Here is a 7,500-nt window from a genome sequence, read left to right on the forward strand (position 1 = left end):
ATATTCTTGCATTAGGGATTTTGCATTGAAAAATTACATTATTTAGAAAAACTAAAAACTTAAAATCTAATACATTTCTAAATTCAAATTGCACTCCAAATTAAAAGAAAAAGCAATTATGAAGTAAATAATGAAGTGATCAAAAGAATTCTACATTATATATACATATACAAGTAACCACCTTTCCATTTTCCAAAGTTATTAGTTATTGGAACAGCTCTGTGATCGCTCGTATTACTACTACATTACTTCAGCTAGGACATTGTTTTAAAAAGAATTTAAATGAACAATTTCAGGATTAAGGCTAATCACAGCTGAGAGACACAACAGATTGTTTGATTACAGATCTTCTGGCACTTACAGAAATTCCACATTTGATAAACACTGTTTAAAATGGCGGAGGACATCGCGGTTTCTATAGTGAATGACTCTTGCGTGGCTACCACGAAATAGGGAGAAATACCCCCGCTTGGACGTTATATTTCCACTGAGAAAGCTGACCTTCAGAACGCTGACAGCATCTCTGCTTGGGTGTGGCAACAGGTGATCGCACACGCTCCTAGTATGGGCATGCTACTGAAAAACTACTACTGCTGGAATAAAATGGAGACCTTTTTGTTACGTCAAACTCGCAAAGTTCTTAATTTGCCCCTTGTTAGAGAACCAGGACCAAACCTCTCAAAAGAAAGCACACTTTTCCAGTTGATCAAACACTGTAACTGTCAATCACCAGTCATTATTGCATCAGTCAATCGCTGCGCAAGGTTTTAAAAGGTAGAGGTGCATCAAAAGGCATACTGTACAAAGTGTGGGTGTAAGACTCACGTCTGGGTATTCTTTGACTGGTACGAAGAGTTTCTCCTGCAGATGTATGATGGGTCCCAATGGCTCTGGTAACTCCAGTGGGTGCTTGTCCACCAGACCGTTCACTGTGTCATTGTACATGTCTTTCCTCACTCTGGTTATCTCTGCACACATAAAAAAAAAGAACAAACCGATTAGAGATGGCAAGAGAGAGAGAAAAACACAGAGGCATGAAACGCAGCTTTCTTTCAATTAGTTCTTACATTCCAGCACGTATCAAACCAAAAGCATGTAGAGCTCCTTAAAACACTACACACACTTCAAATTCAAAAACACATTTATATTTACCCAAATTGTGTTGCTAAAGCTCATGAGAAGAAAAAGTAATAGGAACTCAAGAAAGGATTATGCAAAGAGGGCTGAAGAAAGCTGCTGTTAAAAAGACTCTTTAATAGCTAGCAACCACAGATGAGGTTAACCCTCTGGGGACTGAGGGTGTTTTGGGCCCTGGAAAAGTTGACATGATTTGACATTTGTGCTTTTTTCAGTTGCTTCAAAACACATTAATGGCTAAAGTCTGATAACACTGTATTCAGCACAAACTGGGCTAAAATAATATGTGATCAACATGTGTGTAGAGGTTTGTATTTTTGAGAAAATAATGTGTATGCATGGTTTTTGAATAAACAACATTTTTAAGTCATTGAAATAAGGCCATATAACACATACTAAATATTTGTCAACAAGCCTTTTGAGAACTGGATCTTGTAGCCTAGAGTTTTACTAAAAAATTATGTGAAACCCATCCTGATCACTCATTCATACAAAACAATATAGTACTTTAACTTTTGTAAGACAATCTTAGTGTTAGAAAGGTCATATGTGAGGCGTGAACTATCATGAATGTTGAGGTGATTTACACCTGATGAGACAAAAGACCCTCCCCTGGGCCCATCAATGAGGAATGTGACAGAAAGAGAATGAATGTGAGGAGACTTAATGATCAAAATCAAGTTAAAATAAGTAATCTGACTATACATTTTCTTTACATAAAGACTTTACTTAATTTTAGACCTACACTACAATTTAAAAGAAGTCTCTTTTGCTCACCAAGAATGCATTTATTTGATCCAAAATACAGTAAAAACAGTGATATTGTAAAACAAATTATATGCTGATTTTCTAATATGGGCACATTTAAAGTGCATTTTACTCATTTAACCTGAACACATATTTGCAAGCACAAGCTTTGTTGATGATAATGAGGCAGCATAAACATTAGTTAAAATATAATCTAAACATTCATATTATTTTTATGTCATATTACATATGTTTATATCATACAGCATACAATACCAGCATAAATACCTGCTTTAGCCGAAACAGCATTTAAATGTATCTAAAACTTGCCTATTAGGACATATTTCAATTTTCAATTCTCTGAATCCTGGCTGGCAAGTCTGGAAACAGTCCCACTAGTAAAATATGTACATGTTTATATAAAATAGCATGTGAACTAGGGCTGCACGATTTGGACAAAAATTCACTGCAATTACTTCGAAAAATATTGTGATTTGAACTGCGATTATGGTGGTAATGTTTTCCACATGATCTACTTTTAAAAGGCTGCTGGGGTTTTCACACTTGAGCCCTCTTAAAAAGAACCAAACTGAGACTTTTTTCAGTTCACCCACAAACAATTAACTATTTAAACAGTGAAACAAAGTCTTCTTCATATTCAAATGTTACCATCCACCATGTACCTGTTTTTGTCCATTTTGTGACAGGGTCTCAGCCCACTAATCATCAACATTAGTTTTTGAAACAGTCAACTTGAATATTTGGGATGCTTCTATCAGGATTTTAACATCTGATACGATCTCCAATTTTCTTTTCATCTCATCATTCAATGCTGATCATTAAACTTTTTATCAGCAGCTCTATCAAAACTGGTTATATGTAAACTTTCTGCTCAATGTCACGGTTAACTAAATTTCCCTGTTGGTAAAACCATAGTTGTTGCCTAGTTTTTGCTGTCAAAAATAATGTTGGTTGATTGAATAATGCAATAAACATAAATAAATATAATTGTTACTCTGTATTCTAGGCCTTAAAAACTAGTTGGCTCATACAAACTATTCTTTACTGTATATAAGATAGTCCTAAATAATGAGGCAATAATGTCAAACTGAAGTTGAACTGATAACCCATTGGTGAAATTACATTTAAAGTGAACATTTTGGTTAGTTTGTCATCATTTCATTTAATTATTTGTATTAATTATTTTATTAGATTTAATTTAGCAATGCATTATAGTAACTAAATATTTACAGGGCTTAAAATGAAAAAAATTCCTGAGCCTTTGGGGGGTTTGTGGGGGCACATTGTTTTGCACAGACGGACTTATCTTCAAATGGAACCATTTATTTTTAAGTATTACGGCTGTATCTTAATGGCATCTTTTTATTAATGAAGGCCAGTATCACTGATATTTTATTTAGTATACTAAATTTTAGGGTTATAAAATAGTCCACAATGCATAAATTATAAATTAAATTAGATTAATCCTTATTAAAGCTACAAGCGTTCTTTAGTCAAAGAGTAGTTAGTAGTTTTCTCTGTTCCCTTTGTTCTTTGGTTAACTTTACTGACAGACAGAATTAGTGGCTACTGTCACTTTAAGATTTACAGCTGGTGACAGGATCTCACGCGTCTCATTCTCTCACTACTCTTTACTTCCATTTAAGATTTTATTTAACTCATTTAAGGGTTATTGTTCGTTCAAGCGCGAAAGAGAATTCGATACTGGTTCGCGACTTTTTGTACCTCGTGTGTGTGTGTGTGTGTGTGTGTGTGTGTGAGGAGGACATTTACTGAAGTGCGTTCTCTTTTGTCTTGTCGCACATTAATGGTTTAAAGCATTAGCAAAGTTACCTAGCAGAAGTTTATGTTAATGTTAGCTCAGTCAACGTAAGGCTAACATCAAAAGGTGTAGACAGAAAATATGATTATGCTGACCTGAGCTAATTTACGAAATCAACCAACTCACATCCTTTCTTTCTTTTCATCCATGATGACATTAAGTCACCTAATGTTGTTTCTGGAGTTCTGCGCTCCATGCTTTCACCGACGACGCTAACGTGAGGTATGGATCTCAATCACACTGTTGCCAGGACCCGCCCTGCTCTGCTTCTGATAGGCTTGTGACGTTAGTTAGAGCTGCGCTCCTCTCATATGATTGGTAGGTGAAATCAATTGACTCGAAAATATTAAACCGCATTGAAGTTCCCAGTTTCAAATGCAGCCGAGCGGTATGCGCGCTCATAATGGAAGCGGCGCACTCGTTTTTTCCAAGCGCGTCCGCGCGATGCAGTCTTTAAAACGTGCAGAAATGTGAATGACTTTGTTTTTAAGGCACAGTTGGGGGCATTTACCATTTGATTTGATCATCTCAGCACATTACCATATGAATAGCGCCCTCTGTCTGTGGGTGTGATCACATTAGAGATAATTAGTTGAGCCAGGATAAACTGTTCATCGCTTTGTTTCACACAGATTACAATGCAGGAGAATATGTGTTCTTTTCGGTTCTAGACCGAAAAGAACACCGAAAGTGAACGGCAAATTGCAGTCACATTTGTGTGGAGTTTATAATTGTGACACATCGTAACTTTATTGTGTAAACAACCCTGAGATTGACTGTGCCGTATGAACTTTAGGAGGCCTAGTACACATTGCCAAAATCAGAACAACAGAAGCTCATGGGCCATTTAAGGCTGAAACCTTTAACACAGTTCATCTTCTCACACACAAGCACACAGAGCCCCAAAGGTGGTGACATGTTCTGCTGCAGTATTTCAGACACATTTACAGAGTTAAATCCATCTCTCTCTTGACCTGAAAGCAACCTCAAATTCCTCCACCCTTTTCTCCATCTCTCACTACACCTTCCTTCATACTGGAGTAAAAAAGGATCTCCCTCCAGTTTTCAGGAGTAAGAGAGCTGCAAGTCTGCATGAGCTGGAAGAGCACACTTTTAGTGCTCACATAAATAAAGGAGACAATGAAAAATAGAAACTAAAGTGTTTCTGTCCTCTGGCTCAACCAGAGACGCACACTGAAATTTCACATTACAAAAAGAAATTAAGAAAGACAGAAAAAGTGAGAGAGAGAACAGACCAGAGAATGTACAAACTCTAAAACCAGTACTTTATTTCAAAGCCCTTGCCATTGGCACCAAGGTCGCAGTTTAAACACAAATAAGGGGTGAGGCAGAAATTAGGTGAAATAGTGACATCAGATCCTTGTCTATCAAGATACTGAGCCCCAAAATCACTCATTGGTCCAGCTGTTTGCCCAGTGTCAGTTTTTGTGAAAAAGCAGGGTCCATATGGTTCTGTGTTGTGTGACTCAAAGGGGACCAGGTTGATCATCATGCAGCTCCTTTTACTGACAGAAATGTGCTGCCTGGTCAACGACCCATGAATAAAATACAGGCCACTATGTAATTATGAAGCAATGGAACATGAGGGTCATCTTAATAAAAAAAAAAAAAAAAAAAAAAAAAAAAGGAAGGTGTTCTCTGACCATTATCTCTGAAAGCAAGAATGGGAATTAATTGACAATAACAAAGTTTCAGGTATCTCTGAGTCAGAATTTAATTTTGACAAAACCAAAGCTACATATCAGCCTCTGATTGTCGATTATTATTAGTGCTTATTCTATTTCCATTGGCATATAAAAACAGATCTAATTTAGTACTGATTTTTTATGTGGAATTGTTACACAGAAAAGGGCTTAATGGGCAAGCCATCTTAATGCGTAAAATGACACTACAAAAACTAAGGGTGCTTTCACACTTTGTTTGATTGCTTGGACCAAACCAGAGTTTGTTTTCTCCGCCATAAGTCTTCGTTCACATCATAATTTTTGGGTCCGAACTGTGGTCTAATTTCACCATCAACATGAGTACAACATCAACATGAGTAGTGGCTCTTTACCACTGTATCTAGGCAACAACTCAAGACAACATCAGCTTCACCATATTTAATTTCTTTGGATTTACCACCAAAATTTACATGCACAAAACGACAATTAGGTTTGTCTGATACGGATGCATTGAATGTGTAATGATGTAGAGAATATTAGCATTTGTCTGCTTTGAGCCCATGGATGCGTTTGCAAGAGATGTGAAGAATGTGAGCTGCTTTCTGAAGGGGATTTATTTGGACACAAGCAGGTATGAGAAATGCATTAAACTATAATAATTATGATCGGGAACTATACAACATAAATAGCAGTTCACTTCAGCAGTGAACCGTACTGGAGTTCACATGAACCGTACTCCAGACCATCTTTTCAAGCGGACTTGGGTGCAACTCGTGGAGTTGGAAAACTGCGTTCACACTACCCAAGCTCTTAAGTAATTCAAATTCGGGTGTGCACCAAGTGCAAGAGAACCAGGAGATGAATCTAAATTATTTTTGCAATGGCGTTGCAAAACTATTGCATTTCAAAATCTAATAAATATTTTCCACCCCAACACAATATATGTTAAGTAACAATGGGTGTAAGAGATAGATATGAAATGAGAGGGAGGAACGAGTGCAGGTTTACAGAAGAGGGACAACCTTAGCTGATGTAACATCAAAAGACAATATTGTAAAGCAAGAGGGACAGAGCACACTTGAAAAAACAAAATATTTCTCACAGCCAGTGAGCAAGTAAACAAGGTTAAACATCCTGAAACCTGAATCAGAGGATGTCTGAACTGAAAACTCTCCCTTGAGGTTCGCAAAAGACCATAAGGATTAGACCATTGAAGACTGTAGTAAGGTAATCTTCTCTGATGAGTCCAATTTTCAGCTTTGCCCAACATCTGGTTGTCTAATGATTAGACCGAGACCTAGAAGGCCTACAAGCCAGTGTCTCGCACCCACTGTGAGATTTGGTGGAGGATGATCTGGGGGTGCATCAGCAAGGCTGGAATCAGACAGATTCATCTTTGTGAAGGACACATGAACCATGCCACAAGAGGACGATGTATAGTTACAAGCCATCAAATAAAGGCAAGCTGCTTGAATTTATGCACCAGGAGCCGTGTAATGTCACCCAACAGCAATATGAAAGACTGGTGGAGAGCATGCAAAGATGCATTAAAGCAGTGATTGGAAATCAGGGTTATTCCACCAAATATTGATTTCTGAACTCTTCCTATCTTAAAACTGTTGGGTCCCCAATATGAATATTGAGGAATAAAAACTCAGGTTTGCAATCAATTGAGATAAGAGTTTACTGATTGTTCTCTGCATCATAAGTTAATTGAATCCAGTCGTCCAGAAGAAAAAGCCTACTTTCAAAAACATTCACAAGCAATTAGTCATATGCAAATTGAATTAGAGGGGTCACAGTACAACACTTTGAGATTCTGATATGTCACTTCAAACATCTTAACACTTTACAAACATGGTCTGTTTCCACCTTCATGCAAACAATCATTAGGAAGCCATAACATTAATCAGGTTTCTGTCATTGGTTTTACAGAACTTATGTGCAGATGTCAAGAGATAGTGATAAGTTATGACTATTACTTTTTCTATTAATCAAGAAAGTACCAAGGAAAGCAATTAAAACCCTCGAGGTCTTTGAATATGGCAGTCACGTGTTATTGTGTACCATAAACAATCCAATCTTAGT

At 37.1% G+C, this 7,500-nt stretch overlaps 1 protein-coding gene across 1 annotated transcript in view; it reads left to right on the forward strand.

Moving 5' to 3' along the window:
• The window catches only part of LOC127662337 (protein quaking-A-like), a 188,538-nt gene that overhangs the window by 143,093 nt on the left and 37,945 nt on the right, over positions 1 to 7,500 (forward strand). The window lies entirely within an intron of this gene.

The sequence above is a fragment of the Xyrauchen texanus genome, chromosome 22, assembly GCF_025860055.1.
Source record: "Xyrauchen texanus isolate HMW12.3.18 chromosome 22, RBS_HiC_50CHRs, whole genome shotgun sequence".
In the NCBI taxonomy this organism is placed as follows: Eukaryota; Metazoa; Chordata; class Actinopteri; order Cypriniformes; family Catostomidae; genus Xyrauchen; species Xyrauchen texanus.